This window comes from Canis lupus, chromosome 30 (genome assembly GCF_048164855.1).
Source record: "Canis lupus baileyi chromosome 30, mCanLup2.hap1, whole genome shotgun sequence".
Classification (NCBI taxonomy): domain Eukaryota; kingdom Metazoa; phylum Chordata; class Mammalia; order Carnivora; family Canidae; genus Canis; species Canis lupus.
The window spans coordinates 17,931,543-17,955,936 of record NC_132867.1 but is presented as its reverse complement, the minus strand read 5'-3'; positions in this window follow the sequence as shown (position 1 = coordinate 17,955,936).

The following is a 24,394-nucleotide window of genomic DNA, read 5'->3' as shown; positions in this document are numbered from 1 at the left end:
GTACCTATCAATTTTTCCTGGCTTTATAAGTTAAATGCGCCCAGAGAAGGTGAGAAAGTATACCAAGAAGGATTTAAGGCCCCAGGAGTATGCATCCACCAGGAAGTAGCCTCTGATAATAGCCTCTATACAGGGCACAAAATGCATCATTGATAATGAAAACATGGCCTTTCCCTGAACTCCTGAGGAAGATAAGTTAGTGATGACAAGGTATCATCTATACCACATTTTCTTTGGTTCCAATCAGAACATGTTGGTTAATATTCCTGAAAATCAAATTATAATTGAGCAGTTGTTGTCTTCATAAAAGCCAATATTTGTTAGAGTGAAGAAGTAGCAACCACAAGAGCATAGCAATGTAAGAAAAGGTGTGGGTAGACATTTTGGGTTTTTTTCCCCCTTTATTTTCACAATTTCCATTTCCAGATTGCTCAATAACATCTGCTGGTAACTGAAAACTCAGTTAAGAAAATAAAAAATCCACTGTTCATGGCTTTGGAAACATACTGTGAATAACTCATTTCTGAACATGGATTTCCAAGGCATGCCAGAGTAACATCTCAATTTGCCATCATTTTCTTATTCCTGTAAATATTAAGGAATATCTTTCTTTTATAGATTTTGCCTGTCCCTTTACTTACAACCTACCAAGACCAAATAAGTATACCTTGGAAATTCCTATCAGTTTGGATTTGACATTTCTATTAATATTTTCAGTTATAACAGATGAAAAGTAGACATGTTGCTCTTTCCTTCTTCCCTTCCATCTTTCTTTTATTTTTTAAAGAAAATCCAACTTTTTAAAAAAAGATTTTATTTATTTATTTTAGAGAGAGAAAGAGAGTAAGCCAGAGAGCAGGAACAGGGGGGAAGGGCAGAGGGAAAGGGAGAAGCAGACCCCTCACTGAATAGGGAACCCGATGTAAGGCTCAATCCCAGGACCCTGAGATCCCTAAGATCATGATTAGAGCCAAAGGCAGACACCCAGCCCACTGAGCCGCCAGGTGCCCCAAGAAAACTTCAATTTTTATTTACATCAAAGACGTAAGTGTATGAAACTTAAGGAGCCAAATAATAATGAAAAACACCAATTCCTTTTCATTTCTGCTCATCTTCTTTTCCCCAAGGAAATTACATTCACCAATTATTTAGTCACTGAATTTTATTTATTTATTTTTATTTTTATTTATTTTTATTTTTATTTTTTTATTTTTTTAAATTTTTATTTATTTATGATAGTCACTCAGAGAGAGGCAGAGACCAGGCAGAGGGAGAAGCAGGCTCCATGCACGGGGAGCCCGACATGGGATTCGATCCCAGGTCTCCAGGATCACGCCCTGGGCCAAAGGCAGGCGCCTAACCGCTGCGTCACCCAGGGATCCCTGAATTTTATTTTTTTAAAGATTTTATTTTATTATTTATTCATGAGACACACACACACACACACACACACACACACACACACACACGGGGGGGGGAGGGGGAGCGGGACACAGGCAGAGGGAGGAGCAGGCTTCATGCAAGGAGCCTGATGCAGGACTCGATCCTGGGACTCCAGGATCACGCCCTGGGCCAAAGGCAGGGGCTAAACCACTGAGCCACCCAGGGATCCCCAACCACTGAATTTTATGTTGACCTTTACATCTCTAAATGACATGCTTATTTGGCTACTTCTTGATTTTTCAGTTTTATGATGTTCTATCAGGTTCTCACTATAGAAAAATGAAGATTTAATTCTCTTTCCCCATTCCCACCACACCTGTGTACCTTCGTTCACGCACCCACCTTTCCAGTCTGGTTATTTTATCATTTTGTTTGGATTAGTCTTTAGTGTTCACATTATTATAAGGAATATCCACAGGTTTGCCATGGAGCAAATTACGATTACTTTTTCTTTCATGCATATTCTTTTGTTCATACTACATGCCCATCACCTTGTTTTTTTTTTTTTTTTCCCATCACCTTGTTTATGCCTGCTGGTCAGAGGTAATAAATAATAATGCCCACTCTACTATGAGAATGCCCCAGCTCAGAAACACCCTATTCAACACAAAGTCTTTGCTAGCTTTGGGGTATTCTAGCCATTTTATTCTACCTGGGGAAATTTGTTCCCAATCCTTTGACTACTGTAGTTGGAACTACATAGATTGTCCATCATGTAGTTCCATTAGAACTACATAGATTGTCATCTATGCCCATTGCATAGTTATCATTCTGGGATCCCTATTTATGTCATCTGGGGAGTCCCTCAGCCCTATCCGATCTCCTTTCCCTGCATTATGCCTTCCTCTTTCTGTTTTCTTTTTTTAAAGAATTTTTTTCTTTATTTGGGGAGGGAGGGGCAGATGGACAGGGAGAGCAGCAGTAGCCTCCCTGCTGAGCAGGGAGCCCACTATGGGGCTTGATCTCATGACCCTGGACCATGACCTGAGCAGAAATCAAAAGTTGGATGCTCAACCAACTGAGCCACTCAGGTGGCCTGACTTCCTCTTTCTTGATTCATTCCTTGCTATTAATGGGCATGGGAGTTTCTACTTTCTACTATATACATTTTCATAACCTTTGGTTTTTTTTAAGCAGGAACTTCTGGGACACCTGAGTGGGCTCAGTGGTTGAGCATCTGCCTTTGGCTCAGGGCATAATCCCGGGGTCCTGGGATGGAGTCCCACATCAGGCTTTCCACAGGGATCCTGCTTCTACCTCTGCCTATGTCTCTGCCTCTCTCTGTGTGTCTCTCATGAGTAAATAAATAAAATCTTAAAAAATTAAGAAAAAAATAAACAGGAACTTCCTTCTCTTATTTGTTTATTTTTGAGAGAGAGAGAGAGAGAGAGAGAGAGAGAGAGAGATGGAGGGGGATGGGGGAAGAGGCAGAGAGAGAATCTTAAGCAGGCTCCATGCCCAAGGCAGATCTCAATGGGAGGCTAGATCTCAAGACCCTGAGACCATGACCTGAGCTGAAATAATCAGATGCTTAACCACTGAGCCCCCTACACACCCCTGCTTTTGTTTTCTTAAGTATAATAAGCATATACATGGAAGAAGAGATTAAATGACTTGACTTTTTTTATAAAATCCCAACACTATCTTTTTCCACCTTCACACATCCTTGCTCCCATCCATATTTTCTGGCATAGATAGACGGGCTCCTGAGAGTTAAGAGTCTGAAGGCCTGCACAGAATCAAGTTTCCTTTGTTGTGGATACAGCCCAGAGCAGCTAGGAGAGATTATTAGAGACGCTACACCAACAATGAAGTAGTTTTTTCTCTCCCAGTGTTCTTTGGGAGGATGTGTAATCATTGAACACCATGAATGCTAGAATGGAAATCCAGTCATATCTACCAGGGCTAAGAGTGTTGTCCTATACATCTTCACAGAATGTCTGGTCCTTAAGATAAGGGGGCTGGCTTAATGCCTTTGAAAGCAACTTTTTAAAAAAATTAGGTGCCTGTATTCCTGTCAGATACTTAAAGACATTTGGGGACAGATTAAATTTCCTGAATATGTAATTTAATGATTATAATAAAACTATTGTGCTCCTGGAAATATCTTTTTCTCTTTTTACCTTGGATTTTAATTTTTACGAAAATAATTGCATACATAGAATAAGATGTCAAATAGCTTATGACAAAGAAAGCAGTTACTTGGTTCAACTTTCCCATTCCATGAGAACTATATCTTACAGGCAAAACCACAGTCAACACTTCAGTTATTCGCCTTTTTAAAAAAAAAAAAATACACTTTTACTTCTCTTTCTTGATTTGCTGGTTTAGATTTTATCTAACCATTTCCTACTATAGAATATTAGGAATTTATTGTCTTTTATGTGTAATCCCAGCTTTCTCAACATACTCTTCCCATTCTTCCCCATTGCCAATATATTTAAGTCATAATTTTTGGTTAAGTCAATATCCAGGATTTACTATATTATGGCAGCTATTTTCAGAAGCAAGTCACATAGTGATTGGGAGACAATTCTCTATAGCTTTTTTGCATTTCTGTATCACTAGAGACACTGACAGCTTTTGTTTCAGATTACCATTTCATGAATGTGTGTATAGTCAACAGCTTTGGAAGACAGTGCTAGTGTCTGCCTCCAGGACAGGGACAAGCTTGTTTACTGTCCAGTATGTTAAAGATGATGTCTCCCTCTGGGGCAAAGGTCATGCAAGCTTGCTTTCAGCCCATTATAAAAGACTGGCGTTCCCTAAACTCAAGGATCCTCAGCTGTGATGCAGTTCCACAGCATGAGCGGTATCCACTTGGGCCATTCTTTGTCACCCCATGGAAAATGGAGTGACGGGGAGTCAGAGCAACTGTGAGGTTCATTCTACTTGCTATTCTGTGAGTAATAAAATTCTTTGCTTCTGGTCCAGGAGTCTCTAGTCTTTTGCCAGCATCCATGAAACTCTGGCAAGGTAATTTGTTAGCCTACAAGTAGGGTAAAGTCTTAGACTGTTTCTAGTTTTTGTTTTGTTTTGTTTTGTTTTTTTAAGATTTCACTTATTTATTTGACAGAGAGCAAAAACAAGCAGGGGGAGCAGTGGAGGGAGAGGGAGAAGCAAGCTTCCCAATGGGCAGGGAGCCCGAGATGGGGCTCGATCCCAGGACCCCAGGATCATGACCAGAGCAGAAGGCAGATACCCAACGAACTGAGCCACCCAGGTGCCCCTCTAGCTCTTTAAAATAGTAAACTCTGGCTTCATTTCTTTTCCTGTACTTTTTAGAAATTTCTCATATTTAATACTTGCTTTTGTTTTTTTCTTTGCTAAGTTTGAAACCTCTGAAGAGATGCACTGAGAAAAGCATGCCATGATTTCCATGGTATTCCTGTCAAGGATACATAACCTGCATCTGGCCCTGACATACATTGTGAGGGTGATCCAATAGAATGTGAAGGTTGTACTCTTTAAAACCGAGAAAGACATCAAAGACTGGGAAATACTGTTTTAGGTTGAAAGGATCTGAAGAAACATAATCAAAAGCAGCACATTTCCTTGGCACAACCCCAGACCAAAAAGAAAAAACAAGCAGTTTAGTTGGCAAAGTATGGGTAGAAGAGTGTCCTTGTTTGGCAGAAATACACACTAGATTTTTAAGGGGTGTTGAGACATCATGCCTGAAGCTTGCTTTTGTAAGATTCAATATAGGGGCCCCTGGGTGGCTCAGTCAGTTGGGCATCTGCCTTCAGCTCAGTGTGTGATCCTAGGACCCAGCGATCGAGCTTCACCTCAGGCTCCCTGCAGGGAGCATGCTTCCCCTTTCCCTCTACTGCCCACTCCTTCCCATCCCTATGCTCTCACACTCTCTGTCTCAAATAAGTAAGTAAAGAGATAAATAAATAAAATCTTTAAAAAAATAAAATAAAAGATCCTAAATACAATTGATGATAGTGACTATATTCCCACCTGCACACACATGCATGTGTGCACACACAGGCACACACATGGGGCAGGGAAGAGAGAGAGAGAGGAGGTTGATGATCATATATGTTCAGGAAATGTTAATGTTTGGGAAATTTAAATAAAAAGGATAATAAAAAGGAGATCTTTGTTCTTTTTTTTTTTTTTAAGTAATCTCTACACCCAACATGGGGCTTGAACCCACAGCCCTGAGATTAAGAGTCGCATGTTCCACTGACTGAGCCAGCCAGGCACCCTAGGAGATCTTTGTTCTGATCTGGGAATTTTTATTTAAGTTATTTCAAAACACAAGAGTAGGTCACTAAAATCTAAAATGCTGGTTGGAACCTGTATTCGCTGGAAGCTTATCAAGTGTTAAGTTTCATTGTGAAGCAATTAGGAATGAGCTGGCAGTCTCGCTGTGGGACTCCTTGCTGTCCACATCTATAGGGCTAGACTATCACCAGAAGACTTCCTCTTCTATCTCGCATGACCAAGCGTAATCCTGACAGTCAGCTTTCTCAAGACCCACAGTGTATGGGGACTAGAGAGCTCCCTGAGAGTAGACTTAGTGAACATCTCAGTTATCAGTAGGAATCTACTATCTTCCTTAAAAAAAAAAAATGTATTTATTTTAGAGAGAGAGAGCATGAGCAGAAGGGGCAGAAGGAGAGGGAGAGAGAGGCTCAAGCAGACTCTTCCCTGAGCGTGGAGCCCTCCACAGGGCTCAGCCTCACAACCCTGAGATCACCACCTGAGCCAAAACCAAGATTCTGACACTTAACCAACTGCACCACCCAGACACTCCAGAAACTACCATCTTCTATGATACATAATCATGGCCTGCACGGACTAAAGAGCCTCTTAACTCCTTGTTAAGACTTTTTAACAAATTTTCCTGTTTTCAGTCCTACTTGCATACCTAGTGCCTTCAGAAGCCCATGGTTCCTTTATTGATGGGTATGTTCTGAGTTTCTGCAACATGACTCAACTTACTTAAAGTTGAGATTTTTCCTCCTCAGGTACTTAGCAGAGCAGAGAAAGCTAAAACCTATGTCATTTACAACTAAGGAATCAGCTTTCTCTCTTTCACTGTTTTGTGGACCATAATCGTCTGCTGTCATCACCTCTTCCTTCTTCTCTGTTTTTGTGGGATTATGTCCACAAAATATTTTTTTGTTATTTTAGTGAGATCTCAGGAAGGAGCAAAGAGAAATATGTTTTTTGTTTTGTTTTTCTATCTGCTGTAATTAACAGGAAGACCTTTCATTACCTGAGCTTTCTTTTTATTAAAGACTAACTTCCTACGAGTGAGGAAATAGATGGTCTGTATAATCATTTGGCACAAACTCCTGGCCAATACTAAAATACCTTTATATTAGGAAAGGAGAATTTTTACAAGGTGTTTTTGTTTCTTTGTTTTATTTGTTTGTTTTTAGTAAAAAGGAAGGAATTATTTCCTGGATGCTGATTTTTTTTACAAGTGAGCTTTTTTTTAATGTTGTGTTTTTCATCCTTGTACTGCTTTTTCTTCATATCCAGCTGATATTTGGCTAAAATGGGCAGAGGAAAAACGTTCTGCTCACAGAATACTTTTATATTCCACATGCATTCATAACAAGATAAAATGTTTATTCTATTTCAATACCATGGATAGAAATAGCCTCCCCAATTTCCTTTTATAATTTGTTTGAAATGCAAATAGAGAAACTATTTAGGAGGGCTTTTTAAAAACATACGTTCAACTTTAATTTTCATCTTTGAGAAAAAGGTCATTAAGTCTAATCGTGCACTGGGGGAGTCTGGAGGGGCTGCAGTGAACCCATAGGGGCTATATGACATATTTAAAAATTTCAAGGGAAACACATCTGTTGGCCACTGAATGAACCACTAGCATCAGGTAGCCTACAATTTCAACCTTGTGCTACATTGCTTTTATAGCAGATATGTCTTTGTGAAGCTGAGTGTTCAGTGGTTGGCGTGATAAAAAACAGTACATGAAAATCAGTGTGGGGGATCCCTGGGTGGCTCAGCGGTTTAGCGCCTGCCTTCAGCCCACAGAATAATCCTGAAGTCCTGGGATCAAGTCCCACATCGGACTCCCTGCATGGAGCCTGCTTCTCTCTCTGCTTCTTTCTCTCTCTCTCTGTATCTCTCATGAATAAATAAATAAAATCTTTAAAAAAAAAAAAAAAGAAAATCAGTGTGGAACAGGAAATGAGGGTACCATTTCCAATCTGATTTCCAAAGTTTGATTGCATAGTGCCTGTGTTAGGGTTCTCCAGAGAAACAGAACCAATAGGGTACATACATCCACATATACATAGCTACATAGATATAAACAAGCATTACAAGGGATTGGCTCATGTGATTATGGAGGCTGAGAAGTTCCAGGATCTGCCTGTCTGTCTATAAGCTGGAAGCCCAGGAAAGCTGGTGTTGTAGGCCGAATCCAAACCTGAAGGCCTGAGAATGAAGGGAGCTAATGGTATAAATCACACTTTGGGTCTGAAGGCCCCAAAACCAGAAGAGCTGATGTCTGAAGGCAGGAGAAGATATATACCCCAGCTCAGCAGAGAATTGAGAGCAAATTTGCCCCTCCTCTGCCTTTTTGTTCTATTCAGGCCCTCAACAGATTGGATGATGCCCACCTGAACTGGAGAGGGCAATCTTCTTTACTCTGCCTTACAGATTCAAATGCTAATCTCTTCCAGAAATATTGTCAGAGATACACCCAGAAACAATGTTTTACTAGCTCCCTGGGCAACCCTTAGCCCTGTCAAGTTGACACAGAAGTTAATAAGTACAGTGCCTAACAGGTGAGTGGACCTCACTGGGAAGTGTAGTGGTTATAAAATGTGCCCCAAAATTATTTGATGATTTTTCTTCTAAGAGATGGAGCCTAATTTTCTCATCTTGAGTATGGGCTGAACTCAGTAACTAGATTCTAAAATATCAAATATGGCAGAAGTGACTATGTGGCTTCCAGGTCTATTTCATGAAAGGCATTGCAAACTTCTCCTTGCTTTCTCCTTTGGATTGCTCTTCTTCTTTTTTTTTTTTTTTAATTTTATTTATTTATTTGACAGAGAGAGCACAAGTAGGCAAAGTGGCAGGCAGAGGGAGAAAGAGAAGCGGGCCCCCCATTGAGCAGAGAGCCCGACTCGACTTGGGGCTCAAGCCCAAGACCCTGAGATCATGACCTGAGCCACCGAGGTGCCCCTGGCTCACTCATTTTTGAGGAAGCCAGCTACCATGTTGTGAAGATGCTCAAGCAGCCCTACGGAGGGACCCATGTGACAAGAAACTAGCCTGTTTTTCAACAGCCAACAGGAAACTGAAACGTTCTGCGAATATTCATGGGAAGGAGATATTTTGGAAGTGGGCCTTCCAGCCCTACTTGACATCCTGATTACAACCTCAGGAGAGATTCTGAGACACAGACATCCAGTTAAGCCCCTTCCAAATTCTTGATCCACAGAAAGATAAGATGATAAATACAGTTGACTTTTGAGCAACTCAGGTTTGAATGGCATGGGTCCACTTGTACAGGTTTTTTTTTTTTTTTTTAATACAGTACAACACTGCAAATGTATTTTCTCTTCTTTATGACTTTCTTTTCTGTTTTTTTAAGTAGGCACCAGGTCCAGCATAGAGCTCAGTGTGAGGGTTGAACTCACTTCCTTGAGATTGAGACCTGAGCTGAGATCAAGAGTCGGATGCTTAACCAACTGAGCCACCTCAGGCACCCCTATTTCTGACTTAATAATATATTTTTCTCTAGCTTTCTTTATTGTAAGAATATAGTATATATTACGTATAATATACAAAATATGTGTTAATAAACTATGATATGGTAAGGCGAGTCAGCGGTAGGCTATTAGAGTTAAATTTTGGGGAAGTCAAAAGTTAAGATGTGGTACCCCTAACCCCCCTGTTGTTCAAGGGTCAACTATATTTGTTTTTTAAACCATTAAATTTTGAGGGTAATTTGTTAAACAACAATTGATAATATATAAGTATGGAATAATGAAATAAAATATTATTTTTTTCTTTCTGTTTATGTGTATTTTTCCCCCAAATAGCTGTGAAATTGTTAGAAACTATATATATATATATATATATATATGTATATATATATGTATATATTTTAGAAACTAAATACTTCTTAAGTTGATAAATCTAAGTACTTAATGAACAAAACTTTGGGTATTTATTTTGACCTGGAACATCATGAAAAAATTGCTGAGACATTAAGTGTACTGCTATTCACTGATGAAGTTTGAGGAACTCATCATTAAAGATAGTTGCTAGGGACACCTGGGTGGCTCAGCAGTTGAGCGCCTGCCTTTGGCTCAGGGCATGATCCTGGAGTACAGGGATGGAGTCCCATATTGGCTCCTTGCATGGAGCCTTCTTCTCCTGTCTCTGCCTCTCTCTCTGCCTCTCTCTGTGTCTCTCATGAATAAGTAAATAAAATCTTAAAAAAATAAAATAAAGACAGTTGCTAAATCTTTTTCTCTCTTTAATTTCTTTAGACATATACATAATTGTTACCTATTTTGGAATGGAAAATATTATTACTTTTGATTCGGAGCACATTTTTTTTTATTTATCATGTCAGTGGAGCCATGAAAATAGGAAAAAATTACATGTAAAATTAAAGCCCCTCAAGAAAAGTGGTCATTTGAGAGTAAATTGATGACTATTCAATAAATATAAGTGAAATTATTGTTTTATAGATAGCAATATATCTATATTTGGGCTAGTATAAAATTTGGGGATAAATTAACTTGCACATACAATGAAGAATGTCAATACTAGCTTATAGGTATAGAAATACGGGGATTCAGTGCTGTAGTCTGTTTACTGTGAATAAGAAGAGATGAAGCACCCCCTAGTGGTAGTTGTTGATACAATTCATGGCAGAAAAAACACTATTTCCTTCCTTTACCTTGGGACAGTGTATAAGGTATGTACCTGTTTTTTATTTTATTTCATTATTTACTATTAAACCCTTGGTGACTTTGGACTTGAAAGTTTTTGAAAGCAAACACAACACCTATGGTTTTTAGCCGAATTTAACAGCATTGGGTAGCTTTATTTTATACAGGAAAAACAAAACCTTTTCATGTTAATATATTTTTAGAAAAGAACAAACTTGATGCTGTATGAATTTTTTTCAAAGCAGATCACATCAGCATTATGTAAGCAGCTTACAAGCCTAAGGTCCCCTTCACATTCTAATTAAGTTGGTTTTAATATAGCAACTCTCTTGTCCATGTAGTGAACAGATTTTTAAAACAGTAACTTTGTGCTACATTCTTAACTATGCAGAAGTGAGCAGGTGTGATGTGGTTCTGCAGATGACGGGGGTTCTGCGGATGCCATAGGAGGCCATGGAAAGCAGGTCACCTGGCCCAAGGAAACAGACAAGGCCTTCAAAGGAAAAAGCATATAAAGGCTATCCTGGTAAAGTTGTTTTGCTATCTTGATTTATCCTAGTTTCACAAAATGACAGTTTTGATAAACAGTTGCTTGGATTAAATATGAATTGCTCTTAACAAAAGGATAACAAAGCCGCTATGTGAATTTGCTGATTCTTCTACTATTTGTGCTTGTAATGAGAATGAATATCTGTTCTATTTGTTTCAGAGAATGATGACATTATCATCTCTCAGAACCATGAGTCATTTTTCACTAGGAAGACTTCTTCAAGTGTTTACTTAACCTTGTCTTCAGAATTGCCACCCATCTTTTCTCCAGGGGTGATTAATCATTTATGCCATGTGAATAGAGGATGATTAATTTAGTCCACAATGCCATTAACAGAGAGCCTACTTTTAAAGATGCAAAATGATCTCAGTTTATTTTTAATAAGAATTCATAACAATTAGTTTACACTTTTATAGATAAGTATAGTTTGTAGACACATATGCATTTGGAGAAATTTTAGGACCCAACAGCATGCTATTTAGAATGCCAGTTCAGTTCTACAAATGTCCGTTCCCCTCAACAGACTGGAGCTGTATTGTACGCCTTGTCCTGGTTCCAGAGGTTATAGTCACCCACAGAGAAGTTAATAGGAAACACAGGAAGCTAGCAGATTAGAAATAAAAATTTTTAATGAATACCATATTTTTACTCAACTGATCAAAGAGAAGCCTTAAAGTATTATGTTAGCCTTACTAAGATAATTGAATATAACAGAAAAATAAGTGAATTTCAAACATGTAACAAGTAATTTCACAATTATATATTTGTTCCTAGTCATTTTTTTAAATGATGAGTCAGAATCTAAAATTCTTTTTTTTTTTAAGATTTTATTTACTTAATCATGATAGATCCACAGAGAGAGAGAGAGGGAGAGAGGCACAGGCACAGGCAGAGGGAGAAGCAGGCTTCATGCAGGGAGCCCAACGCAGGACTCGATCCCGGGTCTCCAGGATCTGGCCCTGGGCTGAAGACGACCGCGGAGCCACCGGGCTGCCCAGAATCCAAAATTCTTTAAGGTAGATAGATTGGAAATGTAGCAATAAGAAAATAGCCTTGTATTTAGTGCAGTCTGGGCATTATCAGAGCTAAAGAAAGTTTATATTCTAAGTATTCTTTTGGTTGCAAGTGAAGACATCCAATTGGAAATTATTTAAACAAAAAAGTAGATTTATTGGTCTGTGTGACTGGAATGAGGAGGAGCTGGCCTCAGGTACAGGTGGCTGGAACAAGAAACAGAATGGTCATTCCTTCTCTTTCCACCTCTGCTTAGCCATCCTGGGCTTATTGAGTGTTGACTGCCCTGGTTTGGGTAGAGTGCATAACCCTAGACCCTGTGGACACATCTAGGTCCTTGCTGCTCCCAGTGTTGTCCACACATAGCAGCAGAGGCTTCCTCTCTGTGAGCCTCTTAGAAATGCAGACTCTCAGGCCCTTATCCTGCAGAACCAGATTCTGTGTATTAAAGGATCCCTACTTGATTAGTGTGCGTATTAAAGTTTGAGAGTGTCCCCATCATACCACTGTAGCTAGAAAAAGGGATTTTTTAAACCTGGCTGGGCCTGGGTCTTATTAGCATTAAAAAGAATAAGGGTGGGACACTTGGGTGGCTCAGTTGGTTAGGCATCCTCCTCTTGGTTTCAGCTCAGGTCGTAATATCAGGGTCATGATTTAGAGGACCCCTCCCACCTGCTGCCCTCTTATGTGCTCTTCTCTCTTTTTTTTAAAAAAAAGGAATAGGGGTAGGGGAGGGTAGCTCAGTTCCACCAGAATCACATGCCTGGGCTGAAAGAATATAATCCAGAAGTGTATGGATGGACAGTGAAAAACAGTGCATTATCAGTGAAAATGAAAAATGATGATTTTGGTCAGAAGAGAGAATGGTTTAAGATCAATCTTAATTTGGAAAAATGTTGGGGACTTCTAAGATGGTTTCTGATGGTTTCTGGTGGAAAGAAGAGAGTGACTGTGTATATATTTTATATGCTGACTAATAATACTTCTTTTTATAAAACACAGGTTAGTCAGATCAGGATGGCTTCACTTTGTTGCTAATATCTTCTTAGCCAGTGCAGGCATCCATCTTGATCTGAGTAACTTGTCTTCTAGAACAAGAAATATCAGTCAGCCTTGTTCCCATATACTACCTTTTTATACTTTTACACTAATTTTCCCATGTGCTGTAATTATTTATGAATCCATATTATATCTTATATTGGGAATTTCTGGAGTACAAGTTTTGTTCCTGCAGCATGATATCCCTGTCATTTATTTAGGTATGTTTTTTATCTAGCTGTCAATAATCGATCTATGTATCTACCTGCCTATTTATAGTTGAGCAGCATGGTTTTAATAATAGTCTCCTTCAATCTTCATTTAAGCCTGTAAGTGTTGCTGCTTTTGCTGCTGGTGTTTATTATTATTATTGTTGTTATATATTTATTATTGCTGAAGAATTGTGATTCATAGGCATCATATGTCCAAATTTTTCACTGTATTGATGTTCAAGTTGAAACACAGGGGTGGGGCAGCCCGGGGGGGCTCAGCAGCTTAGCGCCGCCTTTAGCCCAGGGGTGATCCTGGAGACGCAGGATCGAATCCCACGTTGGGCTCCCTGCATGGAGCCTGCTTCTCCCTCTGCTTGTGTCTCTGCCTCTCTCTCTCTCTCTCTCTCTGTGTCTCTCATGAATAAATAAATAAAATCTTTTTTAAAAAAGTATGAAACACAGGGGTGATGCGAATAGTTCCTCTTTCTATTTGTCATATATATATTGGAGATTTTATTTATTTATTCATGAGAGACACACAGAGAAAGGCAGAGACATAGGCAGAGGGAGAAGCAGGCTCCCATTAGGGAGCCTGATGCAGGACTGGATCCCAGAACCCAGGGATCACGACCTGATGCTCATCACAAGGCAGATGCTTAATCACTGAGCCACCCAGGGGCCCCTGCGTTACATTTTCTAAGTGCTTCTATAATCATTTCAGAAATATAGACTTTTATTACACAGATGAAAAAACAGATTTTGACAGACTGCTCAAAATACAGACATAATAATTAACAGGTTCAAAGTTTGACGTGAGCCTGACTTCATGAAATTGTCTGTAGTGGTAGTAAAAAAAAAAAAAAAAAGTTGAGCTACATATTCAACCAAATGGTTGTAGTTTACATTCCTACGGGTTTTCAAAAATGAGATATTTATACTAACAAATGCTCTTAAGAGAGGAGGGAGGACTAGAAGATACTACCTGCTTCATTTTATCTCTATCACTTTATTTATTTTGAAAATGTTTCTTCATGTGCATTTTGGCTGCCACAAAATCTCTACAAACATAGTTAAAATAGTTTCAGCTAATCTGATAATATAAATATTTTTGAAAACATAACCACCAGGAATGCTCAGTATCTTTGAGAGTTCATGGTAACAAAAATAATTATAGGAGTTATATACACAAACCAGGTTGTTCAAGTATTTAAACAAATATTTGATTATCTCATTAGCTCTAAAGCAAGTATTTCCAACTAATAACTGAAAAAAAAATCTTATTTGGAAAAGCACTTTTTTTTTGTAAGAAAGTGGGATTTACGTTGGAATAAAACACTGAGAAAATGTCGATTTTCTGAAACTAAATACAATTTGAAACCTGCTATGTAATGTTTTTAGAATATGACTTATAATTCATTTAACCTCTACATGGATATAAGGAATTGGCTAGTCTCAAAGTTCTTCCACAGAAACACCTTTTTTTTCCTTCCTGTAGCCTCATGAGGATATTCTCTAATCTCTTGAAATGAAATAATTTTGTGTTTTAAAGCTGTGATCTCTGTTTTAAGAAATGCAGTCACTTTTTAAGCTGATAATTTATCTGCTTTTCCAATGGAGCATCTGGCCAAAGACTTCAGGATAATAAGCAAGACTTGCTCACAAATAAACAACAAAAATCAACGCCCTCTGTTACAGAAAGAAGAGCAAAATAATCTCAGTTAGAAAATCAAGAGGTGGAAAACTGCCTGTGATCAGAGGGAATTGACTCACCACCTGATTCACTTCTCCCTCATGGAGACAGACTTTGGTTAGAAACAGCGAAGTGCATCCGAAATCTGGTTTGTGTGCAGTCAGGCTGATGCCAACACAGATTTATAGAATCACTTATCCCTCAACCTTTGACCTGGGTGTGTGACCTCTGAGTCTCCTAAGGCCCCAGACTCAGAAGAATCTTGTGCTTGTGCTTGTTTCAGATAGTACTATTGCTATCTTGAAATTCTTAACAATTTTTGGACAAGGAACCTTGCTTTTCATTTTGCACTGGGCCCTACCCTATGTAGCCACGATCCACAAGGCTGTTCCTGCCTCGGATGCTGCTAAACATGTCTAGCAATCTCTAGGTGAAAACTGCAGATTGCCAGCTCCCCAAACACTCTCGACTCTTCACATTCAGGACTGGTTTTCTTCGTTTCATCAGGTGGGAATCCCCTAATTTTCAATATGTTTCTAAAAAGTCACCTGAATCCTTTCTTGTCTGTTCCTCTGATAAAAGGTATCCCTCTCATCTATGGAAGTCCCATCCTGTGCTACCTTCTCCAGAACCTGTTCCAGCAATTATTCTCCCCTAGGTCTTCAGCCTTTCTCTCTTCATTGGTTCCTTTTCCGAAATCTGTGACCAATGCTTTATGAGCAGCCCTCTCTCTAGGCACTGAAAATGGGTTTAACTCCCAGACAACTTCTAAAGTGTCCATCTGTCCAGTGGAAACAAATCCTTGTTGGGCCCAAAGATGAGGGTATAGCTACTCCTCAGCTCTGGCTGAATGTTGACGCTGGAGGCCAAAAGTGTTTCTGTCTTCCAGCTCTGCTCTTTACCTGCTATGTGGCCCGGAGGAAGTTACCTAACTTCTATATGCCACCTTTTTCTTATGAAAAATGAAGACAATAATAATACCTACTTCAAAGGGCTGTTTGGAGAATAAAATTAAATATGCTTAGAATCATTTGTGGCCTACAGTAAGCACTATCTAAATGTTTCTAATTATTGCCCTTTCTTCCTTCAGCTCCACTCTCCTGCCTCTTCTTTCACATGAGGGAAGTGCAGTGATGTGCAGGGTAAACAGAATACTATTCTGCTTGTCAAAGAAATTATTAGATATTTGGGAATCAGTGGAAAAGACAGGCATGTGTCTTTTTGATATTGGGCCTGTCGTGTTCAGCTGTGGTCTTTAGTTGTCAAATCTGGGAAACAGGAAAGATAGCATTTAGCATCCTGCATCCTCCTCTTATAACTTAATACTAAGTGAAAACTAAAACGTTCTGTTAATAAAGCCTTAACATGTCAGTCTGTAGCATCTTCTTCAGAGAGGTGTTTGGGAATTGCTTTATTTGTGTATCACCAAAAGGATAGCTCTGTCCTCTCGCCCTACCAAAAAAGAGGCCTATGAAGGTAATGAATTCTTAGCATCAAAACTTGAAAATGTCAGCATCTTCCAAATTCCTGTTCCACCAGCAAAAAAAGTTCAGATTCATTGGATATGTTGTTAAAGTAGTACTTATTTATTTTATTTTTTGCGAAACATCTTGTTCCCTGGGTGAAATCTTCTGAAACATTGTCTGGCACAGTGGTAAGGTGATCAAAATCGATCCAGTAGCCGAAGCCAGAAAGCTAGAGCATATCTGAATTCTACATGCATCCCTGAACATCACCACTTTATCATCCATTCTATCACCACGTGGTTTTTACCCCTAAGCTGTAACATCTAAACCTTCTCCTAATTCTAGTTTAAAAACTTTCCTATCTTAGTGGCTCTCAACTTTAGAAGTACTTTAGAATCTTTCTGAACCTAAAAATATGTATTTAAAGATTTCCAGACTCACCCCAACAGATGAGTTAAATTCTGAATCCTTAAGTTGGCAAACAAAATCCTTCATGATGCAATCAAAGCCTTCCTGTCCATTTTCAGCCTCATTATATCATCAATAACCCCGTATACTCTTAACATGAAAACAGTTTCCTTCAGCACCAAGGTTTCAAGTGTCTGGCCCTTTTTATTTTGTTTCCTCTGCCTAGAATGCCCAAAGCATTGGTTCTTATTTTAGGAGTTACACCTTCTATAAATGCATCTCTTATTCCCTCAGATTTTCTCAGGCACGCCTCCCCACATGCTATCACTTCTTTGTATACACATTTCCAAACCTCTGCTTACGTTGCATAGCAAGGTCAACACGGATGAGAATTGATGGATGCTCAGGTTCTGTCTTTCTATATGATTTGCTGCTCCTTAAGAATTCTTATTCATCTCTAAATGTACCTAGCATATAAGGATACTAAAGGTTTGTTGTTGTTGTTTTTTTTAAAAAGATTTTATTTATTTATTTGACAGAGGGACAAAGAGAGCACAAGCAGGCAGAGTGACAGAGGGAGAGGGAAAGGCAGGCTCCCAATTGAGCAGGGTGCCCGATTTGGGGCTTGATCCCAGACCCTGGGATCCTGACCTGAGCCAAAGGCAGATGCTTAACGAAATGAGCCATCCAGGCACCCCTGATACTAAAGCTTTTTTGAATAATAATGTGCATGGAATTACATCAGAGATAGAGCATAAAAGAAGATAATTATGGGAATGCGAAGAATGACGACGAGTATCTAGAGCTTCTGGTTTCTTCTTTGGTTCACTGTTCTAGGTTAGCCTGAAACTCAGAGAGCCAAACAGCCCTGTAAGTGTGCACTGAAACTGCACTAGGCAACCGATGTAAGCCTTCAGTGACTGTCTCAAGTGACCTCAAGGAGGAATCCAAACCAGATCAACAGAGGCATGCAAGCGATATTTTTAAACAATCAGAAATGATAGAAACATAATGCACTCAGATGACCTAAGGGTCTCTCTTGTGTCTGTGTAGAAATCAGTAATCCTTAATTTTTATAACTGTAACAAATTATACCTTGTGACATGCAAAAATTTGGAGAATTTCTTAGAATCACTTACACTCCTTCCCCTTTTTGTATACATAATCTCTTGTAGCTTAGAAGCTTTGGAGTTCTTCAGAGCAACTGAAATACTGTTTTGTGGGCTATAGTTTTCAGTAAGACAATGAATAAAGCATTTACTAATCTATTTTGAGGTTGGTTTTCTTTCCATTGACATAAAGGATACTTTAACACCAGCTAAGGGGAATGGTAAACTTGCAGATGGAGTAAGCTTTAAGATGGTGTAGCCAGGGCATGTGGGATGGCTCAGTTGGTTAAGCTACCGACTTTTTTTTTTTTTTAAGATTTTATTTATTTGTTCATGACTGAGAGAGAAAGGCAGGGACATAGGCAGAGGAAGCAGGCTCCCCACAAGGAGCCCGATGTGGGACCCGATCCTGGACCCCAGGATCATGCCCTGAGCCAAAGGCAGATGCTCAACCGCTGAGCCACCCAGATGTCCTTAAGCTAACGACTCTTGATTTTGGCTCAGGTTGCAGTCTTGGGGTTATGGGATCAAAACTCCTTGTGGGCTCTTTGCAATGGGGAATTTGCTGGAGATTCTCTCTCTTCCTCTGCCCCGCATCCTGCTTTGTGTCTCTCTCCTAATGTAAATAATTAAATCTAAAAAAAAAAATGATGGGGGCACCTGGCTCAGTTGGTTAAGTGGCTGCCTTTGGCTCAGGTCATGATCCTGGAGGTCCTAAGATCCAGCCCCGTTCCTCCCCCTGGTTGTGCTCTCTCTGACTCTCTCTCTGCCAAATAAATACATAAAAATCTTAAAAAAAAAAAAAAAAAAGATGTGTAGTGGTAGTACCTTCCCTCTTTCCCCTCCAGATGCGTCCATCCAGGGTGATGTCACATACATTCAAACAGTGATAACCCACGTTGACCACGTGCCCGGGTTGTCCAGCACAGTCCCAGTTTACATCTAGTTTCTGACATAATTACTATCAGTGACCCTCTTTTACTCTCAAAAGTGCCTTAGTTTTGGTGACAAATTATGTACATACTCTAATTCAAATTTAGTCCATTGACAAGAAATTTCTTATGCTAGCTGATTCATTTGATATGAATGAGTACAAATATAAGTATAAATACTGTGAATACACGTACATTAGCTTTCCATCTAAAATAGAAAATGAATTGTTTCCATGTAAGCTGAATGTTTTTTTTCTTTCTGGTTTTCCGTGATGACAACGATGGTGATGTTCATGAACATACCATCACAAGAAAACCTCATGAAAATCAGAAATGAATTCTCTCTATTTTTCTCAGTTTCTCACTTTCCACTTAAGTGCCTTGTTTTTTTTTTTTTAAAGTAGGCTCCATGCCCATCATGGGGCTTGAACTCATGACCCTGAGATTGAGAACTGTATGCTCTACTGAATGCACCAGCCAGGCACTCTTCTAAGTGCTTTTAAACTAGTAATAGGTCGTGTCTATGCATGTTCAACATTTTGATTTATATTTCCTATTATATTTTATCTCTGATTTATAACAAAATTCATAAATATTAATGAAAGGTGCTGAAACAGGGATGGTTTAAAACACTCTTCATGGTTTACCAAAATATGAGTGCTAGAATATAATTTAAATTATGTAATGGTCAGGAAGTAATGCTTGTGTATAAAGACCAACTGAGAATAAGCTGGTAAAGACATGCTTAGGGCAAGAAAGAAGAAATGTACTTGTGTCTTAAGGATTTGGTTTACTAAAGCAAAAACATTATTGGTTTTAGTATTTATTATAGTTCACTGAAGCCCAGTTTAGTTATTTTAATAAAGAGATTTTTTTTCTTCTTTTTGGAATGGAATTGGGGGGAATTAATAGTTAAGGTTAAATCTGGGTGAGCCCAGGATGGAGCTACCATTTTAAGCCCCAGGCCAACTTCCTTCTTTGAAGTTCAGAGTGAGCGGCCATGACAAAATGTAGTCATCTGGTGGCAGGAAATTACAGGGACATCTTTTTAAATTACAGAGATAGTTTTTGAATGCTTCAGTGGTGAAACTGCAAAAACAAACAGCAGGAGTTGGAATAGCAGTAGTAGTTAGAGGCAATATTTATTATGCACTAACCTTGTGTCAGATGTGGGGCTCAGTGTTTTATATGAAATATTTCAATTAATCCTCTAAACAGTCTTATGAGATGACTTACCATTTTTTTTTTGTTTTTTTTATTTTTTATAGAGATGACTTACCCTTAATTTCATTTTACAAATGAACCTAGAATTGGCCAATGGTAGAGACGGGAAAGGAATACCCTTCAGCCTGACTTTAGCATGTAAGCTTTTAATCAATATGCTAAGCTTCACCTCTAACAATACAGCACGTGTCATAATAGTTGCCACTCACTGAGTGCTGAGTGCTTTAAAATTGCTTTTAATCCCCACGATATAAATATATTACTTCAATTTTCCCACAAGGAAACTAAGCTCAGAGAGCCTGGATTAGATTCCCATTGTACAAATTCCCACAATTTTAGTCATTAAAAACAACACAAATGGATTGTTAAAATTCTGGAGGTCAGAAGTTTGAAAATCAAGTTTTCAACAGGTCTGTGTTCCTCCAGTTTCTGCTTCCATCATCACAGCTCTCACTCTGACCTTCCTACCTTCCTCTTCTAAGGACCTTTGCAATTACATTGGGCCCACCTGGATAATCTGAGACAATCTCTCCATCTCGAGACCCTTAATTTAATCACATCTGTGGAGTCCCTTTTGCCATGTAAGGTGACAAATTCACAGGTCTCAGTGACTAGGACAAGGATATATTTGGAGGGACCACTATTCAGCCTTACTAATTTCCTCCAGGTCACAGAGTTGATAAGTATAAGATGAGAATTGAATGTAGACGTTTTTAGGCTCCAAAGTTCAGACTATTTTTATTCTACTACATTAGTGATGATCACATCAGTCATTCAAAGAAACACTTATTGAGATTATAGGAAGAGCTGTACAGTGCCTGTGGTAGATACTGGAAAAATATGAAATGCTTTGTGAGTTGGAGTCATCTTTGTGCAGGTGCTTTATTCATCTTTGCAATTTTTAAAAGTTCAGGAGATTAAAGATGAGTATGCTTAAATAATTTTTTTTCCTTTAAGATTTTATTTATTCATTCATAGAGACAGAGAGAGAGAGAGAGAGAGAGAGAGAGAGAGAGAGGCAGAGACACAGGCAGAGGGAGGAGCAGGCTCCATGCAGAGAGCTTGTCGTGGGACTCGATCCAGGGTCTCCAGGATCACACCCTGGGCTGCAGGTGATGCTAAACTGCTGCGCCACCAGGGCTGCCCAGTAATGCTTAAATAATTAATAAATAAGATAAAATACCTCTCAGAAGTTTCTAGTAGGGCAAACTTTATTTTTTAAGATTTATTTTATTTGTTTTAGAGAGACAGAGAGAGTGCACTGTGAGGCAGCGGGAGGGGCAGAGGGAGAGGACCTCAAGTAGACCCCATGCTCAGTGCAGAGCCTGACACCAGGCTCAGTCTCACCACTCTGAGATCATAACCTGAGCTGAAATCAAGAGTTGGACACTCAACCAACTGAACCACCCAGGTACTCCTAGGGCACTTTTTAATATTTGATTTTTTCCCTCATATCTGTGAAATGGAACTCTTTCCTCAAGTATATATATGTGCAAAATATCTGGTTCTGTTTTTCAATATTTGTGTGATTTGTTTCCTTTACTTACCAAAAAAGCAGCACAATGCTTGGTGGTCTTTGTAATTTGGAAGGAGCATATACATTTACTCCAAACCTTTAACTGAGTGGCCTAAAAGTTTGCCTTCCAGCTTAGAGTGGTTTTCAGAGCACAAGAAGGCTCTTTAGCTGGGCCAGCAGATCTGCTGTATATCTTTTAAGACCCATGAGATCCAGTGATGCTTGGGTGGTTCAGTTGGTTAAGCATCTGACTCTTGCTCTCAGGATTGTGAGTTCAAGCTCTGCATTGGACACCACACTGGGCATGGATCCTTCTTTTATTTTATTATTTTAAAAAGATTTTATTTATTTATTTATTCATGAGAAAGAGAGAGAGAGAGAGAGACAGACAGACAGACAGACAGAGATGCAGGCAGAGGGAGAAGCAGGTTCCCCAGGAGGAGCCCGATGTGGGACCCGATCCCACCCCCTGAGCTAAAGGCAGACACTCAACCACTGAGCCACCCAGACATCCATGGATCCTTCTTTTAAAAAAGAAGAAAAGAGGGGAGCCAGGATGGCTCAGTCGGTTAAGCATCTGACCCTTGATTTTGGCTCAGGTCATGATCTCAGGGTAATGAGATCAACCCTCACCATGTGCACTGGGTGTGAAGCCTGCTTAAGATTCTCTCTCTCTCTCCCTCTGTACACCAACTTACATTCTCTCTCTAAAAAAAAAAAAAGTTCAAAGACCCATAAATCCATGGCAGATCTCCATAAATTAAGTCTATGGCCATCCCTACTAAGGAAATTGTAATGCTGTCTTTGACAGATAACTATTCTTTTTGAGAAACAGCTCCTCGTTTTCTTCTTGTTCCTCATACAGATTACATTTTTGGCCGTGGCACCCTGAGTGTTTGTAGGACCTGCACTGTACATCAAGGACTAGATGATATCTGAACCTAAGCCATACATTTAGGTGGGGTCTAACATTAAGTTGAAATGCTGGATTTCAGTTCCAAAAGACCAAATTAGATTGAACAAGCAAGTGATTCATACTCTCAATAAGCTTACTGTTGGTGCATGACCATATCTCGTCTCAATTCATGCCTCTTAATGTACAGAGAATCTTCCAAAGATTAGTTAATTGGGGAAAAAAAGAATAAGCTTGTTTACTGATGGCTATTGTACTACCCAGAACTGGATTCTGGCTCAATTATAGACTTAGAGGTGGTTTTGGAAGAAAGTGGGCAAGAGAAATTTTCTCTGTTGGCAAAGCTTGGACCAGAACATTACATTGCCTAATTTGCCTGGAAAGAGAGATGGCCTAAGGGAATGGATCTATATTCAGAATATTTTCAGAGAATTGTATGGAATGATACAGGAGTATTGGTAACAAGGACAATCGAGGAAGTGGTAGGTAGATGCATCTTTTGGGATATGAGAATATACATGCTTATGCACATGAAAGGTGACCCACTGCAGAGAGGATCTCAGAGATCGAGTAGACAAGAAGACTTGTCATTCTAGTATTTTTTTTTTCTAGTTACTGTAGTACTTGCTTAAAGGGTTCATAAACAGAGTAGCATTGTGTCTATAACTAACACTTAGATTATGTGCAGCTTCAATGAATTAGAATTAGACTTTTTCATATCATCACTGACATTGGTAAAAAAATTTTTTATTTTTTATTTTTTTATTATTATTTTTTTTTAATTTTATTTATTTATGATAGTCACATAGAGAGAGAGAGAGAGAGAGGCAGAGACATAGGCAGAGGGAGAAGCAGGCTCCATGCACCGGGAGCCTGACGTGGGATTCGATCCGGGGTCTCCAGGATCGCGCCCTGGGCCAAAGGCAGGCGCCAAACCGCTGCGCCACCCAGGGATCCCTAAAAAATTTTTTAAAGATTTATTTATTTGACAGAGGGAGAGAGCACAAGCAAGGGGTGTACCAGAGGGAGAGGGAAAAGCAAACTCCCCGCTGAGCAGGGAACCGGATGCAGGGCCGATCCCATATCGCTGAGACCATGACCGTACCCAAGGGCAGACACCCAACCAGCTGAGCCACTCAGGTGCCTGACAGTAAAAACTAATGGTAGACTGATGTAATTGCATACGCTCAGGCACTGAGCCCTCTAGTGCAGTAGGAATGATTCCGGTAAGAATTTGGGTCGTTTCACTGCTTAAGATTCTCTCTCTCTCTGTCCCTCCATGCCCCAACTTACACTCTTCCAAAAATAAATAAATAAATAAAAGACTTGAGAGATCCATGAATCCATGACAGATCTGCATGAACTGAGCTGCTGACTTAGAACAAAGAACATGGAAGATGTGGTAGAAGAAGTCAGTCTTTTCAACTACAGCTTTATGACCACTCGCAGAACTGTATTCTCTATTGCTGTTTTCACCTTTGCTCTCTCAATTATTTATTTTAACAACGTTCTGCTTTATACATGTGGTGTGCTGGTAGTGTTTATAATTTAGTCCATAGATTATAAAATGTCATGATGGTAACATTTTCATGATATAGATCTAAGGGTAATATTCACTGGTCCTGGATATTATAGATAGGTCATGGTTTAAATTATTATAAAATTAATAATTATATAATTATAAAATATTATAATGAGTTAGAAATTATAATATGCTAGATTATATTATAGACTATGGTTTGTTACTATTATTTGCAAATTTAGATATCGAAGAGGGTGTTTGTTGATTTCATAATTTTGTGGAGTGGACCCTTTTAGTCTTTGTTATTGTTCAACATCTTTGGAATACCATACTTTAGTATGGGAAACTTTCCATATTATTTTGGGAAGTTATCTTCCCCAAGATCAGAACCAGAAATTAATTTTGTCAGTCTTCCTTTGTATTTAGGGCATAGATGTTGATTTTTACCAGT